This window comes from Ornithorhynchus anatinus, chromosome 4 (genome assembly GCF_004115215.2).
Source record: "Ornithorhynchus anatinus isolate Pmale09 chromosome 4, mOrnAna1.pri.v4, whole genome shotgun sequence".
Classification (NCBI taxonomy): domain Eukaryota; kingdom Metazoa; phylum Chordata; class Mammalia; order Monotremata; family Ornithorhynchidae; genus Ornithorhynchus; species Ornithorhynchus anatinus.
The window spans coordinates 60,894,744-60,918,355 of record NC_041731.1 but is presented as its reverse complement, the minus strand read 5'-3'; positions in this window follow the sequence as shown (position 1 = coordinate 60,918,355).

Genomic DNA, 23,612 nt, shown 5'->3' with positions numbered 1-23,612 from the left:
GAATTAGCTGACTGTGTATTTGTCACAGTTCAAGATTTAACATGGAGGCTGCAATCTGGAGGGGTTTCTGATGGGGCTCATATTGAATTTTCTCCGATACACGGGCAGTTTGGTTTATTTCCTTCCTCGATTTCACCCCCAGCCCTGAGTTTTCTGGGCCAGTCTTTGAACCCAGGCTATATCTGTTGGTTCGGAGAACAAGAGAATCTCTACTCAGATGGTTCTTTCTCCTGCTGGCATTAGCTTTCCATGATCAAAATCTTGGGCTCAGGGATCATGGGACGACTCCTCCCCTCCCTCACCCCCAACCCCAATCCCAGGGTTAGGCTACTTTGGAGTAGAAAATACTCCATTTTCTTTGAGACTTCTATTCTCCCGTGTGGCCCATTCTTGGAAAATGAACCTCCTCCTCTCCGTCAGGGAAGTAGACAGTCTGAAAACAAAGAGAAAGAACTCTGTATTCTGAAGGGGAAAATAGCGGAATTTATGACGATTCCAAAGTTCCCACCGAGGGCTAGATGATATGACAGAACTGGACAGCCCTCTTTGCGTGATTCGGATTCACGGCTCCGTGACGCTTGGGGACATTCCGGCCCGCGGCCGTAACTTAGCGAACCACTGCTCAACCAGAATTTTCTCTAATTCTTCCAAGTATGTTGAGTCTTTCTTCTCTCTTGAAAAGTCCTTTCTTTAGAGCCTCTGACCTTACGTGCTGAGATTTATTATAAAATGGACCCTAAATGGACCTGGGTGTTAATTACAAAACATGATAATCGGTTCTTCCGCTATATAGTCGGCATATGGATAAGCATTCAGTTGGATTTGGGTTGGGGGTGCGTTTGGGGTGGCTAGTCATTAATGAGTAGTTTTTTGGCTACGTGAAAATCGAGAGAATTTGTTTAAGATTACTCTGTGAGACTTGGACTCCACGGGAGATCTGAATGTTGGCCCGGATGTGCTCTTTTTCATGTGTTAATGTAGGATAGGTCACTTCAACTTCTCAGCATCTTGTTCTCCAACTGTGAAATCGAAATCCCACCTCCCTGCCACCTCTCTCCCATGAGGTTTATTTTAACGGTCCTTGCTTTAGGAAGATGGGCTGCAATCTTGCTTTCTCCGGAATCTGGCTACTTGAAAAAGGCTTAATCCACTCTGGCCCAATCAGCAGTTGTATGTAATAAGTGGTTGGGTAATTTTTTTTTTAATGGTACCTCTTAAGCACTTACAAAGTACCAGACACTGTACTCAGCACTAGGGTAGATACAAGGTAATCAGGTTGGGCACAGTCCATGTCCCACGTGGGGCTCACAGTCTCAATCTTCATTTTTACAGAACTGAGGCTCAGAGAAGTTAACTGACTTGCTCTAGGTCACACAGCAGACCATTCATTCATTCAATCCTATTTATTGAGCGCTTACTGTGTGCAGAGCACTGTACTTAGCACTTGGAAAGTCAATTCGGCAACAAATAGAGGCAATCCCTACCCAACAACGGGCTCAGAGTCTAGAAGTGGGGAGACAGACAACAAAACAAAACAAAATGAGTAGACAGGCATCAATAGCATCAATATAAATAAATAGAATTATAGATATATACACATCGTTAATAAAAAGAATAATAAATATGTACTTATATACGCAAGTGGTGTGGGGCGGGGAGGGGGGTAGAGCAGAGGGAGGGAGTCGGGGCGATGGGGAGGGGAGGAGGAGCGGAGGAAAAGGGGGGGGGGTCAGTCTGGGAAGGCTTCCTGGAGGAGGTGAGCTTTTAAGTAGGGCCTCGGAGGTTGGAAGTGTGCTAGTTTGGCAGATGTGAGGAGGGAGGGCATTCCAGGGCAGAGGTAGGGCGTGGGCCGGGGTCGACGGCGGGACAGGCGGGAACGAGGGACCGTGAGGAGGTGGTCGGCAGACAAACAGAGCGTACGGGGTGGGCAGTAGAAAGAGAGAAGGGAGGAGAGGTAGGAGGGGGCAAGGGGATGGAGAGCTTTGAAGCCAAGAGCGAGTTTTTGCTTGACACGAAGCAATTAACAGATGCTGTGCCTACGCAGGCAAAACAGTGTTCCCGGGAAGCTTTGTTGCGTCAGTGTCAAAATAAAAGCAGCGTGGCCTAGTGGATAGATCACGGGCCTGGGAGTCGGGAGGTTCTGGGTTCTAATTCCTGCTCTGCCACTTGTCTGCTGGTTGACCTTGGGCAAATCGCTTAACTTTCCCGGGCTTCAGTTACCTCGTCTGTAAAATGGGGGTTAAGACTGAGGTCCCACGTGGGACATGGAGTGTGTCCGACCTGATTAGCTTGTATCTACCTCAGAGCTTAATCCGGTGCCTGGCACGAAGCGGAGCTTTAATGAATACCGTAAAAATTAGCCTAAATCGGTTTAGAAAAACAACTCTGAAGGAGAGCTGAGTTTTAATGCTCTCAGGTAATTCTGCCAGGGGGAACCACCCAAATCCATTGTTGACGTGAAGGGGGTGGGATGGAATCTGTATATACATCCCAGGGTCCGCCGCTCGGTCCTTAATTTTCCAGTGGAGGTGAATCTTTATGGCTCTGGGGAATTCTTAGCATCATTAAGCAGTTGGCCGCATTTTTTTCTTTTCTCCCTTTCTTCCCTTTCCTTTTTTTCCATGACCACTTAGAGGAAGATGGAAGCGAACTGTTTCCAGGGCTAGGGAAGGGTTTTGTGTCGCTTCTGAACTACAAATTCCATTTCGGGGATGGAGTGGAGGGCAGCGATCCCTGCTCAGACAAGATTCAAATCCTTGCACATCAGTGTTTCTATGACAAAAAGCATGCATAAGTGTGATTTTAAAAAAACCCAACAAAACTTTGGTTTTAAGCTTTCTCCAAAGAAATCTTTGGGCTGGAAAATTCATGGAGATTAATAGGTACTTTCAGGGGAAAGCAAGTTCCTAATTTCGGTAAGAATGTGGACCGAGGAATGATATGTCAGGAGCAAAGACCCGAAGAGGCACATTTGTTTCAGGAGGCTAGTCTTTAATGAGTAGTTTTTTGGCTACGGGGAGAATTTGTTTAAGATTACTTTGTGAGAATTGGACTCCACTGGAGATCTCAGCGTAGGCCCAGATGTGCATTTTTTCATGTGTTAATGTAGGATAAGTCATTTACATTTCTCAGCATCTTGTTCTCCCGTTGTAAAATCTAACGGGAGATTAATTTAGCAGTCCTTGCCCGATCAGCCTGGTAGCCCCTCATTGGGCAGGGATTGTCTCTATCTGTTGCCCAATTGTCCATTCCAAGCGCTTAGTACAGTGCTCTGCACATAGTAAGCACTCAATAAATACTATTGAATGAATGAATGAATGAATGTCTCAATAAAAAAAGAAAATATGATTTATTAGTCCTTAAGAAGCAAACATTTTCAGTTACCTACTTCTAATGAGGAATGGTAGGTCTTCATGAAATAAATAGGTAATTTTATAATACGCATGATCTGTTTTAAAATATTGGCTTTAAACACGTCTTATTTCCAATTTACGAGAACGAGATTAGCTCGGTAATTTTGTAAAATGCATGATAATTATCTTCATCATTTAACATTTGTTCCAGCAAATATTCAATTCCCTTAGCTGGAAATATTTCTGTCAGGGTATTTTTGATGGTTCCCAGTCAAAGTTACAAATATTTTAATCACTTGCAAACGTCTGTAATAAAAAAAAATTCAAAACTGCATTTTCCAAAATGCAGCTCGAGAATGGGTTTTTTGGTATTTAAAGTACAGGAATCATTATTGTATTGTTCTTATTTTCATAAACAAATGTTGAGGTAGACAATAAAATTATGTAGTACTTTTTTTTCAAAAATAATACCCAGGAAAAATAAACTTTACTCTTACCTTAAAGTGTAAGTATATATAATAATTATGGTATTTGTTGAGCTCTTACTATGTGTCAGGCACTATACTAAGCGCTGGGCACTGATATCTTAAATGTAGAATGTATTTTAAATATTTCTAGATTTTGCATTACAGTACTACCAAAATTCAATATCTTGCCAAACAGCACTTTTACACTTTTCCTATTAGTATTTCAAAAGAATGAAGAGGATTTTCTAGGTTTGTTATTCTGAAAGCTGAACTGGATATTGCTTTAAAGATGAAAAAAGGATGAATTTGGCAGTGCTATAACCTTTCTTTTTTGAAAAAGTTCAAGTTGCTAAAACTGTCCAAACTCATCCAGTATCACACGGGATTATGACAACCTTGGTCATTTTCCAGATGCATTTCAAGAATCTTTACATTTTCTAGTTACATTTTGGTACTTCAAAGCAAATTCTTCAACAGAACACCTCAAAGTTTCTTAGTTCAGACATGCGCTTAGCTGCAGATACCGAAGTACCATTGCTCCAGTATGGATTCCCCTGATGATGGATTCAACCACAACATAGAAAGAAACTAAATGAAGCACGAAAAGCAGTATGGCTTAGTGGAAAGAGCCCGGACTTGGGAGTCAGAGGTTGTGGGTTCCAATTCCGGCTCTGCCACTTGTCAGCTGGGTGACTGCGGGCGAGTCACTTCACTTCTCTGACCCTCAGTTCCCTCATCTGTAAAATGGGGATTAAGACGATGAGCCTCACGAGGGACATCCTGATGACCCTGTATCTACCCCAGCGCTTAGAACTAGTGCTCTGCACATAGCAAGCGCTTAACAAATACCAACATTATTATTATTATTCTCTGGGCCTCAGTTCCCTCATCTGTAAAATGGGGATTGAGACTGTGAGCCCCATGTGGGACAACCCGTTGACCTTGTATCTCCCCCAGTGCTTAGCACATAGGCAGCGCTTAACAAATACCGACATTATTATCATTATTATATGGATTCTTTGACCTTCTACACATTGTCTTGGTCTTAACATCCCCTTGATGCTATTTATCGTGATAATGTTGTCTTGTTTTTGTTTCGTTCTGTTTTGCTCTGCCGTCCGTCTCCCCCGATTAGACTGTGAGCCCGTCGTTGGGCAGGGACGGTCTCTCTCTGTTGCCCAATTGTCCATTCCAAGCGCTTAGTACAGTGCTCTGCACGTAGTCAACGCTCCATAAATACTACTGAATGAATGAACGAATGGAGTTGGTATTTGTTAAGCGCTTTACTATGTGCAGGGCACTGGGGGAGATACAGGGTCATCACGTTGTCCCACATGAGGCTCACAGTCTTCCCATTTTACAGATAAGGTAACCGAGGCACCGAGAAGTGAAGTGACTTGCCCACAGTCACCCAGCAAGCGGCAGAGCCAGGATTTGGGCCCATGACCTCCGACTCCCAAGCCCGGGCTCTTTCCGCCGCGCCACGCTGCTTCTCTACAATCCTGCTCACAGTGAATTCGGCAGTCATGGGATATGATCGTTACTTATGTGCCGAAGGAAGGACTAGAGAGGCAAAGTGGCCGAGTCCTCCCGAGGCCCGGTGGAATTTAGCCACGGCGACATTTTCATCAGCTGGAAATCAGTTTTCTGGTTCTTCGGAAGGTCTTCATCATTTGCTTTTAATCAGACAGGATCTACTGACATCTGGTGGCTAGGACTAGCCGAATTCTTCAAAACCCAAGAAAAACCCGCCCAGGCCAAAGAAAATTGAACTCGACGATGATTTTAAGTCAGAGCTTCCGTCTTCTAACCCAGGCTTCTAAAGGCGGCCTGTTGCCGCTGCTCTTCGTGACCGGATTAGAGAACAAGGGTCAGTGATAGAAAACTTGTTAAACCCCCCCCCCCAGGAAGTGTTCCGCGTTGGGTTGCTCGACTTGTCCTTAAGTATTGGTAGAAGGGGACTATTCAATGGTATTTATTGAGCGCTTACTATGTGCAGAGCACTGGACTAAGCTCTTGGAATGGACAGTTGGGTAACAGAGAGAGAAAATCCCTGCCCACCGACGGGCTCACGGTCTAATCGGGGGAGACGGACGGCCAAAAACAAGACAACTCAATCGCCATAAATAGGAGCAAGGGGATGTACAACTCATTATCAAAAATAAATAGGTCATAAAAATATATACAAAGGAGCACAGTGCTGAGGGGAGGGGAAAGGAGAGAGGGAGGAGCAGAGGGAAAGGGGGTTTAGCTGAGGGGATGTGAATGGGGGGGGCAGAGAGGGAGCGGAAGGGAAAGGGGAAGCTCAGTCTGGGAAGGCCTCTTGGAGGAGGTGATCTCAAGTGTAGCAAGTGAAGGAGGAATGGGAATCCTACTTTAAAATGGGAAAATGGAACTCCTCGCATTTCCCCGCTCAGTGAGAAAGCAGGGAAAGTGATAGGTACGGTATCGATGGGACGCGCTAGCCAGTGGGATCGTATTATTAAGTGGCGAAGCCGGGTGGCCTAGTGGAAAGAGCACGGGCCTGAGTTCTAATCCTGACTCCGCCATATGTCCGCTGTCACTTCACTTCTCTGGGCCTCAGTCACCTCACCCGTAAAATGGGGATTAAGACTGTGAGCCCTGTGTAGGATAGGGATTGTGTCCAACCCGGTTATCTGGAATCTACCACATAGTGAGCACTTAACAAATACCATAAAAAAGCACGATAAAACAAACCGAAAAACTAGTGATGATGGCATTTGTTAAGCGTTTACTATGTGCCAAGCACTGTCCTAAACGCTGGGGGAGATACAAGGTCATCAGGCTGTCCCAGGTGGGGCTCACGGTCTTAATCCTCCTCTTACAGATGAGGTAAATGGGGCACAGAGAAGTGAAGTGACTTGCCCAGAGACACAGCTGACAAGTGGCAGAGCCGGGAGTAGAACCCACGACCTCCGACTCCCAAACTCGGGCTCTTTCCATTAAGCCACGCTGCTTACGACCTGATTGCCCCGTATCTCCCCCAGCGCTTAGAACAGTGCTCTGCACATAGTAAGCGCTTAACAAATACCAACATTATTATTACTCTCTAAGCTAAGGATTTCTCAAAACTGAATGATCTGAGCTATCAGGAGGATTTTTTCTATGGTATTTGTTGAGTGCTTACCGTGTGCCAGGCATTGCACTAAGGACTGGGGTAGATGGAGGCTCATCAGATCGGACACTGTCCGTGTTCCACGTGGGGCTCACAGACTTAATCCCCATTTTACAGATGAGGTAACCGAGCCACAGAGAAGGGAAGTCACTTTCCCAAGGTCACACAGCAGAGGAGTGGTGGAACGGGGATTAGAACCCAGGTCCTTCTGACTCCCAGCCCGTGCTCTATCCACTAGGCCCATTCTTCCGCCCTCTACACCGTGAGCTAGTCGTGGACAGGGATTGTCACTCTTTTTTCCTCTATTGTACTTTCCCAAGCGCTCAGTCCAGTGCTCTGCACACAGTAAGCGCTCAATAAATACGATCGAATGAATGAATGATAGGAAAGTCGTTCGGTTATATTGTCCCCTTTGGAGAAAGTAAGCCAAAGGAGGGTTTGACTTGTGGAAGGCTAGAAAGCGAATCTTTATCAGGACCTGGAAGGAAACCCTCTTGGTAACGTACCACCTCTTCATGTGTGTTTCCAGTTAAGCTTGAGTGGCAAGCAAGCAGTTGTCATGGTTTGAAAAAGATCTTTTATAGGTCTGGCTTTTGCATCAGATTTTGGAGTAAAATCGGTGTTTAAATTTTGCTTCCTCTCATCTTTTCCTGGTTTGGATTATTTTTCAGAGTAGTTGATGGTCTCATGGCATGAGCTTTTGTATTCTGCATTTTGTGTACGGTGTTTCGAATTTTATGTGAAATTGTGGGTTTGATCTTTGACCTCTGTTTACTATAAAACTGATTTGCCACTAATTTGATAGCAAGCCACAGGGGTCTATTGTAAACAAGCTGCTCACTTTACATAGCTGTGTTTTCCTCTTAAGTGAAGAAGTATGTATGGAATATAATTAAGAGCCCCGTGCAAAAGTAATAAAAAACACATAACCTTATAACTTCCCAGGTAGCATTTGGCCTAATCTAATCTCCTTCTGTGATACAGTGACAGGCCTGGGTTGACGGAGGGGAAGAGATAGATATAAATACGTACAACCCAGAATCGGATTCTGGCCCGCAGAGCAGATTTATCATTCAACTGGGAAGATGTGAACTTGGCGTGTGCTTCCCAAAGGTTGGCCTGTGGAGAGGGAAATTTTTCTTTCAATTCTATTGTGGTTTAATAATAATAATAATGTTGGTATTTGTTAAGCGCTTACTATGTGCAGAGCACTGTTCTAAGCGCTGGGGTAGATACGGGGTAAGCAGGTTGTCCCTCGTGAGGCTCACAGTCTTAATTCCCATTTTACAGATGAGGTAACTGAGGCACAGAGAAGTGACTTGCCCACAGTCGCCCAGCTGACGAGTGGCAGAGCTGGGATTCGAATCCATGACCTCTGACTCCCAAGCCCGGGCTCTTTCCACCGAGCCACGCTGCTTTTTCCAAGCTCTGAGCACACTGCTCTGCACACAGTAAGTGCTCAATAAATACCACTGATTGATAGTTTCGTTGTCCGGCAGTGCCAATCAATCAGTGGTATTTATTGAGCACTTACTGTGTGCAGAGCCCTGTACTAAGCGTTTGGCACTGCACTAAGAGCTTGTCAAAGTGTCAGTAAAAGGTCTGGGAAATGCAAGCAAAATTGGGTGAACGATCAAACCAAGTCAAGTTCCACAGGCGTCGGTTCGGGGGCCATATCGCATTTTTGCCCACAACCTGGAGAGAAGCAGCATGGCCTAGTGGAAAGAGTATTCATTCATTCAATCAATAGTATTTACTGAGCGCTTACTATGTGCAGAGCACTGGACTAAGCGCTTGGAATGAACAAGTCGGCAACAGACAGAGACGGTCCCCGCCGTTGGACGGGCTCACGGTCTAATCGGGGGAGACGGACGGACGAGAACGATGGCGATAAATAGAGTCGAGGGGAAGAACATCTCGTAGAAACCGATGGCGACTAAATAGAATCGAGGCGATGTACAATTCATTAACAAAATAAATAGGGTAATGGAAATATATACAGTCGAGCGGACGAGTACAGTGCCGAGGGGGTGGGAAGGGAGAGGGGGAGGAGCAGAGGGAAAGGGGGAAAAGAGGGTTTAGCTGCGGAGAGGTGAAGGGGGGGTGGTAGAGGGAGAAGGGGAGCTCAGTCTGGGAAGGCCTCTCGGAGGAGGTGAGTTTTAAGTAGGGTTTCGAAGAGGGGAAGAGAATCAGTTCGGCGGAGGTGAGGAGGGAGGGCGTTCCGGGACCGCGGGAGGACGCGGCCCGGGGGTCGACGGCGAGACGGGCGAGACCGAGGGACGGCGAGGAGGTGGGCGGCGGAGGAGCGGAGCGTGCGGGGTGGGCGGTGGAAAGAGAGAAGGGAGGAGAGGTAGGAAGAGTACAGGCCTTTGAGTCAGAGGTCTTGAGTTCTAATCCCGGATCCTCCAATAATCTGCTGTGTGGCCTCAGGCAAGTCACTTAACTTCTCTGTGTCTCAGTTACCTCATCTGTAGTAGTAATTATTATCATTATGGTATCCATTCATTCAGTAGTATTTATTAAGCACTTACCGTGTGCAGAGCAGTGTACTGAGCACTTGGGAAAGTACAGTACGGCAATGAACGGTGACATTCCCCACCCACAAGCTCACAGTCTAGGGGGGGAGAGACAGACATCAATTCAAATAAATAAAATGACAGATATGTACTTCAGTGCTTTGGGGCTGGGAGTTGGGGGAAGAGCAAAGGCAGCACGTTAGAGTGACACAGAAGGAAGTGGGAGATGAGGAAAAGTGGGGGTTAGTCTGGGAAGGCCTCTTGGAGGAGACGGGCCTTCAGTACGGCTTTGAAGGGCAGGAGAGAAATTGTCTGTCGGATTTGAGGAGGGAGGGCGTTCCAGGCCAGAGGCAGGATGTGGGAGAGAGGTCGGTGGCGAGAGAGGTGAGATGAAGGCACAGTGAGAAGGTTAGCACTAGAGGAGCCAAGTTTGCAGGCTGGGTTGTAGAAGGAGAGCAGGGAGGTGAGGTAGGAGGGGACACGGTGATGGAGGGCTTTAAAGCCAAGGGTGAGAAGTTTCCGTTTGATACGGAGGTGGGCGGGCAACCACTGGAGATCTTTGAGGAGTGTTAAGCTCTCACTCCGCGCCGGGCACTGTTACTAAGTGCTGGGGTGGATACAAGCAAATCAGGTTGGACACAGTCCCTGTCCCTTTTAGGGCTCAGAGTCTCAATCCCCATTTTAAAGATGAGGGAACTGAGGCACAGAGAGTGAAGCGACTTGTCCGAGGTCCCACAGCAGACGAGCGGCAGAGCCGTTATTAGAACTCACAACCTCCTGACTCCCAGGCCCGTGCTCTATCCACTGCACCGTGCTGGGACGGGGACTATGTCCGCCTTGATTATCTTGTATCTACCCCAGCACTTAGTGCGGCGCCCGGCATGTACTAAGTGCTTAACAATTACCACTGGAGACGACGAAACCATTCTCTTTATTACCATTAAACAGCAACAACAAAAAAACCCGGATGGTGAAATAGAGAAGTCAGGATGATTCTGAGTAAACGTAAGGGGGGAGATTGGCTATGTGCCCTGAAAGTACAAAATTACACCCGATAGGGGATGAAATCTAGATTTTGGTTGGTGGTGGTGTTTAGGGAAGAGTGGAGCAATTTAGCCATTAAAATAATGTGGCAATATTATAAACTAAATGAAGTACAGTTGGCTGTTAATGGAAGGCAGGTTTCGGGGAGCCACTTCCAGCTCCCTGCTGGAGAAAACACAGGAGTTAGCAGGACCGGTGGCAGCTCTTCTTTCCTGCTCTGGGGTCCTCCTCCTCCTCCTCCTCTTCCTCCTCCTCCTCATCAGTGATATTTATTGAGCACTTACTATGTGCGGAGCACTGTACTAAGCACAACAGAGTCGGCAGACGCATCCTCTGCCGACCACGGTCCTCCTCCTCGAGAGTGGTATTTATTGAGCGTTTTCTATGTGCGGAGCACGGTATTAAGCGCTTGGAAGAGTAGAGCAGAGTTGGCAGACACGTATCAGTCAGTCAGTGATATCTATTGAGCGCTTACTGTGTGCAGAGGACTATACTAAGCGTTGGGGAGAGTACAACAGAATTGGCAGATTTGATTTGAGCTCTCAGGAGTATTTTTTCTACGGTATTTAAGCGCTTACTATGTGCCAGGCATTGTACTAAGTGCGGGGGTAGATATAAACTCATCAGATCGGATCCTGTCCATGTTCCTTTCCCGTGATGAGAAGCCATGTGGCCTAGTGGATAGAGCGCTGGCCTGGGAGTCAGAAGGAGCTGGGTTCTAATCCCAGATCCACCACTTGCCCTCTGTGTGACCTTGGGCAAATCACTTAATTTCTCTGGGCCTCAGTTTCCTCATCTGTAAAACAGGGATTAAGACTGTGAGCCCCAAGTGGGACAGGGACTGTGGCCAACCTGATTAACTTGTATCTATTCCAGAACTTAGAATGGCGGTTGGTAAGGCAAATAGTAAGTGCTTAACAAGTACCATAATTATTATTATTTTCATCATTATCGTTAATAAGCTGGGGATTAAGACTGTGAGCCCCATGAGGGAAAGGGAGCGTGTCCAACCTGACAATCTTGTATCTATCCGAGCTCTTAGTACAGTGACGGCCACATTCATTCGTTCATTCATTCAATCATTCATTCACGCAGTCATTCAATAGTATTTATTGAGCGCTTACTGTGTGCAGAGCACTGTACTAAGTGCTTGGGAGAGTATTATATAACAATAAACAGTTATATTCCTTACCCACAACGAGCTTACAGTCTAGGGAGGGGGAATAGTAAGCACTTAAGTACCATGAAAAGCAGAATTCCTCCTGATTCCTCTGCGTCTTCCAAGTAGGTGGACAAGCAAGTGGGATCGGTGATGTTGCTGCCTCCAGAAGGAGGGGAAAAGGGACACTGTGGGAAACCCCATCCCCTGAAGGGTAAGGAAGAAGGAGGCTTCCCACTTGGGATAGGGAAAAAAATCCAGTCACGTGACCGTAGTGGACGCAAGGCAGTGAAAGCCTCAAGGAGGTTCCCTAGGCAGAGCTCGGCCCTTTCTTCTTCCCTGAGTACAGGGGCCTCTGACCTGGGTAGGCGCCCTTTCTTCCTCAATAATAATAATAACTGTGGTATTTGTTAAACACTTACTATGTGCCAAGCACCGTTCTAAGCACTGGGATAGATACACGGTAATCAGGTTGCCCCACGCGGGGCTCACAGTCTTAATCCCCGTTTTCCAGATGAGGGAACTGAGGCACAGAGAAGTTAAGCGGCTTGCCCAAGGTCACACAGCAGACAAGTGGCGGAGCCGGGATTAGAACCCACGTCCTCTGACTTCCAAGCCCCTGCTCTTTCCAGTGAGCCTCGCTGAATGATGGTACACTTCTGGCCAGTAGTAGGAAGTCCCATTTCGCCCCGGTCGATCACTCGATGGTATTTATTGAGCGCTTACTCTGTGCAGAGCACCATACCGAGCACCTGGAAGAGTAAAATACAACAGAATTAGCAGACACGTTCCCTGCCACTGATGAGCTTGCGATCTAGAGGGGGAGGCAGACATTAGTGTGAATAAATAAGCGGTTTAAGACATGATTTAAAGAGATGTACATAAGTGCTGTGGGCTTGGGGTGGATATTAAATGTCCAAAGGTCACAGATCTAAGTGCCAGGTGCAAGCCTCTCAGGGACTGTGTCTGTTTATTAATAATAATGTTGGTATTTGTTAAGCGCTTACTATGTGCAGAGCACCGTTCTAAGCGCTGGGGGAGATACAAGGCGATCGGGTCGTCCCACGTGAGGCTCACAGTTAATCCCCATTTTACGGATGAGGTAACTGAGGCCCAGAGAAGTCAAGTGACTTGCCCACAGTCCCACAGCTGCCAAGTGGCGGAGCCGGGATTCGAACCCATGACCTCTGACTCCCAAGCCCGGGCTCTTTCCACTGAGCCACGCTGCTTCTCATTTATTGTTTATTGTTATAGTGTACCTCCCAGGCGCTTAGTAAATTTCTCTGCACAGTAAGCACTCAATAAATATGATTGAATGAGTGAATAAATGAATGAAGGTGGAGCGTTATTAAATGGGATTAGATCCTGAAAGGATGTTTATTTACCAGGTGAGGCAAACTGCTATTATTCCAGCACAGTCCTACCACTCCCTTATAATATCAACGATGGTATTTATTAAGCGCTTACTACGTGTCAGGCACTGTTCTAAGCGCTGGGGTGGTTACAAGCGAATCGGGTTGGACACAGTCCCTGTCCCACGGGGGGGCTCAAAGTCTCAATCCCCATTGGACAGACGAGGTAAATGAGGCCCAGAGAAGTGAAGCGACTTGCCCAAGGTCACACAGCACACAAGTGGCAGAGCCGGGATTAGAACCCACGGCCCACTGACTCCCAGGCCCCTTGCTCTATCCATTTCGCCACGCTGCTTCTCCCTTGAGTGCAACCAGTGCCGTTCTTTACGTATTCCTTGAATGGAAACAACCGCCCTTGGCCGCTCGCTTACGAGGGATGGGATTCATCCACAGAAACCTGATTTCCTCCCCGAACGCCACCCTACGACAGATTGGAGGAGCAGCGTGGCTCAGTGGAAAGAGCCCGGGCTTGGGAGTCAGAGGTCGTGGGTTCGAATCCCGGCTCCGCCACTTGGCAGCTGTGGGACTGTGGGCAAGTCACTTCACTTCTCTGGGCCTCAGTCACCTCATCTGGAAAATGGGGATTTACCGTGAGCCCCACGTGGTACAACTCGATTACCCCAGCGCTTAGAACAGTGCTCTGCACATAGTAGGCGCTTAACAAATACCAACATTATTATTATCTTGCCGTCCTCTCAGGCCACAGCTGCTAGCTCGTCTTTCACCGTTACCTGTTATTTTCATCCAGAGACTGCTGCTATCTAATCGACACAATCCACTCTCTCCGTTTTAGCTTCCTCCCTCTCTGGCGTGGGGTCTAATAATAATAATAACGATGTTGGTATTTGTTAAGCGCTTACTAGGTGCAAAGCACTGTTCTAAGCGCTGGGGGGATAGAGGGTGATCAGGTTGTCCTTCCAGGGGCTCACAGTCTTCATCCTCATTTTACAGATGAGGTAACTGAGGCCCAGAGAAGTGAAGTGACTTGCTCAAAGACACACAGGTGACAAGTGGCGGAGCCGGGATTCGAACCCGTGACCTCCGACTCCTAAGCCCGGGCTCTTGCCACTGAACCACTCTGCTTCACCAGGCAAGGAGCGGGGGTCTAACCTCCTGGAAGGGGTTCTGGTGGGCCTCAAGGGACTTCCAGCAGAAGCAGCAGTTCAGTGAGCTGGGGAAAGTAAGTCACAGGTGGAAGCGGAGGGTGCTGAAGCAGGCCGAGGCGCCCCATTCATGCCAGGACGACCTATCCCGCCTCCCCAACGACTTGTCCATTCCAAGCGCTTAGTACAGTGCTCTGCACATAGTAAGCGCTCAATAAATACCATTGAATGACTCCCCCCTCTCTCATCCTAGTCCATCTCTTCCCTCCATCCATCAATCGATCGATTGTATTTATTAAGTGCTTACTGCATGTGGAGCACTGTACTGAGCACTTGGGAGAGTACGATATAGCAGAGCTTTTTTATGGTATTCGGGGAGCTCTCACTACGCGCCAGGCATGGAACTGTGTGCTGGGGTAGATACGACGTTTTCAGCTCGGACACATTCCCTGTCCCGCGTGGGATTCACAGCCTTAATCTGAAGCACAGATGAAGCGCAGAGAAGTGAAGCGACTCGGCCGAGGTCACACGCCAGACAAGTGGCCGAGCGGGATTAGAACCCAGGTCCTTCTGACTCCCGGCTGTGTTATAACCATGAGGCCAAGCTGCTTCTCGGGTTTGGAAGAGTTGGTAGACATTCTCTGCCTGCCACGAGCTGAGAGAAGCAGCGGCGCTCAGTGGAAAGAGCACGGGCTTTCGAGTCAGAGGGCATGGGTTCGAATCCCGGCTCGGCCACTTGTCGGCTGTGTGACTTTGGGCAAGTCACTTACCTCCTCGGTGCCTCGGTTACCTCGTCTGTAAAATGGGGATTGAGACTGCGAGCCCCACGTGGGACAACCTGATTCCCTTGTGTGTACCCCAGCGCTTAGAACAGTGCTCGGCACATAGCAAGCGCTTAACAAATACCAACGTTATTATTATTATTACAGTTCTAGAAAGTCATAGACTTTTTCCAATTTTCATTTGTCCCCTGCTGAATTCAGTACGGTATTCTTGCTGTTATCCAGCCAGAATACGTTACAATAACTGGAGCCTCTTAATTTTATCATGCGCTGTCTTTGGGCGAGTAGCCTAAACCAACATGAATCTTTTTTTTTTCCATGTTGCAGCCGCATGACGTTACCAACCGAAATCTAATCTACTTTCGCCCTTCAGATTTTTTTTTTCTTTCTACTGAATGCTTCAAATTTTACTTTCCCTCAGATGAATTGTTTATTTGTTAATCTCTCTCTCTCCCCCTCCAGACTGTAAACTTGTTGTGGGCAGGGAACGTGGCTACCAACTCTAATAATAATTTCATGATTATTATATTTGTTAAGCGCTTACTTTATGCCAGGCTTTAAGTGCTGGGGTAAATATAAGCAAATTGGGTTGGACACCGTTCCTGTCCTGCATGGGGCTCTCACCTCTATTGTACTGTTTCCTCCCAGATGCTTAGTACAGCACACAGTGAGCACTCAGTAAATACCCTTGATGATGGTGATGATGGTAATGTTGATGAATAAGTTCGTATTTTCTCTAAATTGAAGCTTAAGGTAGTAACAGTCTTAGCTATCTTATAACTGTACTTCAACTAGACTGTTTTTAATAATAATGTTGGTGTTTGTTAAGCGCTTACTATGTGCAGAGCTCTAAGCGCTGGAGTAGATACAGGGTCATCAGGTTGTCCCACGTGAGGCTCACAGTCTTCACCCCCGTTTTACAGATGAGGTAACTGAGGCACAGAGAAGTTAATAATAATAATACTAATGATGTTTGTTTTTAAGCACTTACTATGTGCAGAGCACTGTTCTAAGCGCTGGGGGAGATACAGGGTCATCAGGTTGTCCCACGTGAGGCTCCCAGTTAATCCCCATTTGACAGATGAGGTAACTGAGGCACAGAGAAGTGAAGTGACTTGCCCACAGTCACACAGCTGACAAGGTGGCGGAGCCGGGATTCGAACCCATGACCTCTGACTCTTTCCACTGAGCCACGCTGCACTGTGCTTCTGCAAGCAGAACGGTAAACTCCTAAGGCACCAATTTTACCTGAAATTATCATTCCATTTTTTCCAGATTTACCCGCTCGGTTTTGCTTTTTCAGCTCTTTCCCCAAGAAGCACGCTGAGGGCAGGGAACATGCCTACCGACTCTGTTATACTCTCCCAAGCGCTTAGTACAGTGCTCTGCACACAGTAAGGTCTAAATAAATACGACTGATTGGTGGATTACTTCCATCGGGTATAAGGCCGCTTTATCTCACTTGATGTTCAGGCGATTTTGACCTGAGGTGAAAATTTTGACCAAGCAAAGGTTAGGACACAGTCAGATGGAAAAATGTCTTGAAGAACCTCTGCATTTTAGAAATGTAAGGGTCCCAAGGTTTCCCTTAAAAAAAAGTACACTCTAATTTGGAGAAGTGATTTCAGTTGGCGTCGGCTAACTGATGACACATTAAACTAGTCATAGCACAGAGCGATGGCCAAGGTACATTTTCTACTTAGATGACAAGGTGGCAATTGAATTAAAATACCTCCAACCCATTCCAGTGGAATCATCCACCTTTCAGGCTGCAAAATGATTTTTATTAAGAATGATAATTTACTATTAAAAGCTTTCTAATTCAGAAAGACACCCTATCGTTATAGAAAAGTATCACTTCGCACTCCATAAATCTGGGATCCGGGAAGAGCAAACTTTTCTCAGAGGCCGTCGGGAAAAGCGTTTCGGCCCAAACCGTGAAAAGATAGAAAAAGAGATCTTTTTCCATATAGAAAATGAGCACAGGAACGGGGAAGCACTTCCCATTCAAAGGAGAGACATGAAAATTGGGAACAGATGGGAGATCACATGGCAACCAATTAAAATACACCAGGTGAAAACCTGTTCCAAATTTGAATTCCGCTCTCGTTCGCTCACCGAGCGCGCTAGGGGGATGAGCCTCTAGTGTGGCAGGATTCGAAGCCAAGATGTGACTCTGCCCTTCCCCGTTCACATGGCAGCGAGGGAATCCGGGGAGATCGGATCACTTAACACCTGCCGAGCTATGCTTTCCTGTCAGGCCTCTTCCCCAGCCTGTGGGAATGGATCGGAATCTGAGCTACAGACGGCCTTCCAGCCTGGCTCGTTATTTAGCGGGATACTAATAATGATGATCCTTCCCCGGGCATCGACGCCCGGGGCGGCAGACCCTGTGGACCGGGGGATCGAGGATTTGAGGATTCCGATCTTGGATTTTGCCATTAGCCTTCTACGTGGCCCTTACTGTCTCAGTCTGCAGGATAATGAGAGGGATGATCGGGTCGTCTACCTAACGCAAGGGGGTACGGGCAGAAGTGATATGGGATTTCTGTGACATTTGATGCGGGGAGAATAATGTTGTATTTTCTAGCTCTGCAATGTATCATTCAATTTAAACATCTATTACTGCACTGTGTTCTCCCAAGTGGAAGGAGCACGGGCTCATGAGTTCGAATCCCAGCTCCGCCACTTGTCGGCTGTGTGACTGTGGGCAAGTCACTTCACTTCTCTGTGCCTCAGTTCCCTCATCTGTAAAATGGGGATTAAGACTGCGAGCCCCACGTGGGACAACCTGATTCCCCTATGTCTACCCCAGCGCTTAGAACAGTGCTCGGCACATAGTAAGCGCTTGACAAATACCAACATTATTATTATTATTATAGTGAAGTGCTCTGCACACAGTAAGCCTAGCTCTGCAGACGTTAAGTGATCCGATCTCCCCGGATTCCCTCGCTGCCATCTGAACGGGGACGGGCAGAGTCAGATCTTGGCTTCGAATCCTGCCACACTAGAGGCTCATCCTCCTAGCGCGCTCGGTGAGCGAACGAGAGCGGAATTCAAATTCGGAACTGGTTTTCACCTGACGTATTTGAACTGGTTGCCGGTGATATGGGATTTCTGTGACCGTTGATGAGGGGAGAATAATGTTGTATTTTCTAGCTCTACAATGTATCGTTCAATTTAAACATCTATTATTGCACTGTATTCTCCCAAGTGCTTAGTAAAGTGCTCTGCACACAGTAAGGGCTCAATAAATACGACTGACTGACTGAATGACCGACTTTGGGTTTTAATGAGTGTTTAAAGAAGGGATTTACTTCTGCATTATGGCGTCCACACCCTCTTCAGCACTCCTCAACTCTCCTTGAGAGTGCCCTATTTAATACTTCCTGGTTTTTTTATTAATGTACTGGCTAATCCTCTTCTTGTCTGCACCAGCACTAGGCTGGTTACCTCACTTAGTTTTCCAAAAGCAAGCTGGACCAGTTTTAAGACTGTCTGCGAAACCGCTCGACGAGTATCAGATACGGATGAGCTCGGGGCAACGCATTGCCACCGTTTTCCATCCGCTAAGACGACTCAAGGAGAAAACAGTTGGTGGTTCTAGCGTGGGTCTCTGGATGGAGACCGGTGATTGTATATCCCAAGAGATGAGCAGAGGGGAGAACACAGAGCTTCACTAAATGTCTTTACGGCAGTCAGGTAATCATTTAATCGGATAATCAGATAATCATGGGTTCGAGTCCCGGCTCTGCCACTTGTCAGCTGTGTGGCTGTAGGCGAGTCACTTAACTTCTCTGTGCCTCGGTTACCTCATCTGTAAAATGGGGATTAACTGTGAGCCTCACGGGGGACGACCTGATGACCCTGTATCTACCCCAGCGCTTAGAACAGTGCTCTGCACATAGTAAGTGCTTAACAAATACCAACATTATTATTATTATTATTATTTGATTTCCTCTTTTCCTCCTCGGCTGAGGAGCATGGCCTAGTGGAAAGAGCACAGGCCTGGGAGTCAGACGACCTGGGTTCTAATCTCGACTCCGCCGCTTGTCTGCCGTGTGACCTTTGGCAAGTCACTTCAGTTCTCCGGGCCTTAGTTTCCTCATCTGCAAAATGGGGATTCAATACCTGTTCTCCCTCCTGCTTCGACTGTGAGCCCCATTTGGGACCTGATTATCTTGTATCTACACCGGCGCTTAATGCAAGATAATTATATCTTGATCTGACCAGGGCTTCTCTGGGCTTCATCAGTGCAGTGTTCATATCGACTATTTCTATTGGGTTCTCAAATGCACCCTGAATTGTGCAGGCGCTGGAGCTCGGGGGTCTGATGGCGGGCGGGGGCGCCAAGGGGCCCAAAGCGACCGGAGCAGGCGCCTTTGCAACCTCCACGGGCCGCGGAGGACCATGCTGGGGTCTTGTGCTTCGTAGGCGCTTAAGAAATCCCCCGATTAGACCGTAAGCCCGTCGGACGGCAGGGACCGTCTCTATCTGTTGCCGACTTGTTCATCCCAAGCGCTTAGTACAGTGCTCTGCACATAGTCAGCGCTCAATAAATACTACTGAAATACCGCACTTATAATATGAAGCACTGTTATTGAGTTTATCCCCCAAGAGGCCACCTTGCTAAATAGCTGAAGAAGCTTCCCCTTTATCTTATTCACTGACGTCTTTACTTCTGAATGACAGGTCCTTCCATTGTGTTGGCCCAGGGACAACTGTCGTATAAACTCCAATTAGTTCAAATCCCAAATTTCGATGGAATGGTTTCTTCCTCGATTACTCTTTTTTTATGGTATTTGTTACACGCTTACTATCAGAGTCAAACACCGTTCTAAGCTCGGGGGTAAGTACAGATGAATTGGGCCAGACGCAGTCCCTGTCCCCCATCGGGCTCAGAGTCCAAGAAGGGGGGAGAACGGGTATCCCTGTTTTACAGTTGAGGAAACTGAGGCACAGAGAAGTTAAGTGACTTGCCCAAGGTCCCACAGCAAGCAACTGGCAGAGCCGAATTAGAACTCAGGTCTTTCTGACTCCCGGGGTAGCGCTTAGTACAGTGCTCTGCACATAGTAAGCGCTCAATAAATACTATTGAATGAATGAATGCTTTCTTAACTAGATTATGCTGCTTCTCCGTTTTGATTCACTTTCCAAATCTGCCCTTTCCTCGCCATCCAAACTCCTTCCTACTTAGACCGCGATCCCATGTGGTACAGGGACTGTGTCGAACGTTTCATTCAGTCGTATTTATTGAGCGCTTACTATGTGCAGAGCACTGTACTAAGCGCTTGGAACGAACCTGATTATCTTGTATCTCTGCGAAAGCGTACTTAGTACCGTGCTTGCCACATAGTAAGTATTTAACGAGTATGATAATAATACAAATAATGCTAATAATAATAATCCCAAATCCAAATCCAGTCAGAGAAATAGTGTGACCTAATGGGAAGAGCATGGGCCTGGGAGTTAGAAGACTTGGGTTCTAATCCTGGCTCTGCACTAGTCTGCTGTATGACCTTGGGCAGGTTCATTCATTCGTTCATTCAATCGTATTTATTGAGCGCTTACTATGAGCAGACCACTGTATAAAGCACATGGAATGTACAGTTAATAATAAATAATAATGTTGGTATTCGTTAAGCGCTTACTATGTGCCGAGCACTGTTCTAAGTGCTGGGGTAGACATAGGGGAATCAGGTTGTCCCACGTGGGGCTCGCAGTCTTAATCCCCATTTTACAGATGAGGGAACTGAGGCACAGAGAAGTTAAGTGACTTGCCCACAGTCACGCAGTTGGGCAACAGATAGAGGCAATCCCTGCCCAACAACGAGCTCACAGTCCAAATGCGGGAGACAGACAACAAAACAAAAAGGAACAAAAGAAAACAAGTCATTTCACTTCTCTGTGCCTCATCAGCGAAATGGAGATTAAGGCTGTGAACGCTTTGTGCACCAGAGACTCTGTCCAACTCGATTATCTCGTATCTTCCCAGCATTTAGTACAGCGACTGGCACATTGTAAGCACTTAACAAATACCATAAAAAACCCCCACAAAACTCCAGCTACTGTGTCGATCCAAGAACTTAGCATATCCCTCTTTGACTAGTGCATCAGTTTCCTCGCTGACCTCTCTATCTCTTGTCTCTCTCCACTTCAGTCCATTTTTTTCTCCGCTGCCCTGCTCATTTTTCTAAAAATCATTCAGTTCATCACTCCTCACTCCTCAAGAACTTCCAGTGGTGGCCCATCCGACTCCACGTCAAACAGAAACCCCTCACCCGTCGGCTTTAAAGCACTCAAACAGCCCGACCTTTCCTAATATATCTTGCTGATTTCTACAGTCTGAAGCCAACTTACAGTAGTTCTGTCTCACGCTTGTCACCGCCAGCCTATCCTCCTTCTGGCCTGGAACTTCCTTCCCCTCCAAATAAGACAGAACATCATTCTCTCCACCTTCAAACCATATTAAGGTCAAATCTCCTCCAAGAGGTCTTCCCTGATAAAATCCTCTTATCACCTACTCTCTCTCCCTTCTGTGTCTCCTTTGCACTTGGATCCGCACACTTTACGTACTTAAGCCCTCCCTCAGCACCCCCAACACCTATGGACATATTTATGATTTATTTTAATGTCTGTCTTTCCTTCTAGACTGTATGCTGCTTGTGAGCAGGGAATGTTTCTACCAACTCTGTTGTGTTGTACTCTCCCGAGCACATAGTACAGTGCTCTGCACACAGTAAGCGCTCAATAAGCACCGCTGATTGACTGATCCACTGAGTTTGCTGATAAATGGTCTATTGTCATATTTCCTTCCAGGGATACCATTTGCATTTTACAGTGGGCACATTCTAAAATCTGTACCTTATCGTGAAATAAAAGCAATCTGAACTTTTAACTCTAAGCGTGTCACCCATTTAAAAACTTAACCCAATTCTTCAAGAAAAATGATTAAATACGCTTGCTTTTCCCAAGGCTTAATATTTTAAAAACAAGTGTCCTCAATGCTTTATTTTTCTTTCCTGACATCGAGTGAAACCTAACAAGCATTCTTGTGCCCATCGGGCAAGCCTCTTTATAAAAACAAATACCAGAGGAAGGTCTAAGGCTCTAGAAGAATGCATACCTTCGATTCTCCTCTCACCAGGAACATAGCTACTAATTTTCTTATTTCTTGCCCCAGTAACTCTAGTTGTTCACTCCTTCAGTCTGTGACTGTAGCGAGCATGTGCCTTTTTTAGAAGCAAAATCCGTTTGGACTCAAATCGTTTGAGGAAAGCCTAACCTCTAACGACCAACTTTATGTTAGGTGGGGATGTTCTGGCACATTTAGTACATTTGAGAATCCTAAAACACGAGCCTGGGAGTCAGAAGGACCTGGGTTCTAATTCCGGCTCCGCCCCTTGTCTGCTGTGTCACCTTGGGCCAGTCACCTTGCTTCTCTGTGCCTCAGTTACCATATCTGAAAAATGGGGATTGAGACTGTGAGCCCCATGTAGGATATGGAATGAATCCAAATTGATTAGCTTCTATCAATGCCAGCATTTAGAACAGTGCCTGCCAAGTACTAGTCGCTTAAAAAAAAAAATCCTTAAAAAATCACTACCACACTCTCTAGGAAAACTCAGACATCAGCAGGCTTCCCCTGATTGTCACAGGACACTGAAGGCTCTTCCCAAACCCATTTCTCTGGGCAGAATGAACCCATCCTACATTTTCTCCATTTCACTGGGCACAGTTAAAATCTAAAATACTGACATCAGACCTCCCCAAGAGTTAGCTCCAAAGGCAAAAAACCATTAAAACAGTTAAGGCCAGATGATTCTGTTCATTATTTTTGATCTGCTGTTCGGTTTGGCCCCAGCATAAATAGTCTATGCATGAGCTACTGGGAGAAGCAGCGTGGCTCAGTGGAAAGAGGTTGGGCTTGGGAGTCAGAGATCGTGGGTTCGAATCCCGGCTCTGCCACTTGTCAGCTGGGTGACTGTGGGCAAGTCACTTCACTTCTCTGGGCCTCAGTTACCTCATCTGTAAAATGGGGATAAAGACTGTGAGCCTCACGTGGGACAACCTGATTACCCTGTATCTACCCCAGCTCTTAGAACAGTGCTCTGCACATAGTAAGCGCTTAACAAATGCCAACATTATTATTATTATTACTGGGAGAGGATTGAAGTGGAGTAGTTGTCTTGAACAGTGGGACAGAGTTGAGGGGTTAGGGGGGTTTTTAAGGTATTTAAGTTCTTACTATGTGCCAGCCATTTTACTAAGCACTGGGGTAGGTGCAAGTTAATCAGGTTGGAAACAGGCCTTGTCCCACATAGGCCTCACAGTCTTAATCCCCATAAAATAATAATAATAATAATAATAATGGTATTTGTTAAGCACTTACTGTGTGTCAGGCTCCGTACCAAGCACTAGGGTAGATATAAGGTAATTGAATTGGATACGGTCTCTATTCCGCAGAAGGCTCACAGTCTTAATCCCCATTTTGCAGATGAGGGAACTGAGGCACAGAAAAGTTAAGTGATTTGCCCAAGGTCACAGAACAGACAAGTGGGAGAGCCAAAATCTTGACCAAAATCAATCAGTTGCATTTATTCATTTGTTCGTTTGTACTTATTGAGAGCGTACTGTATG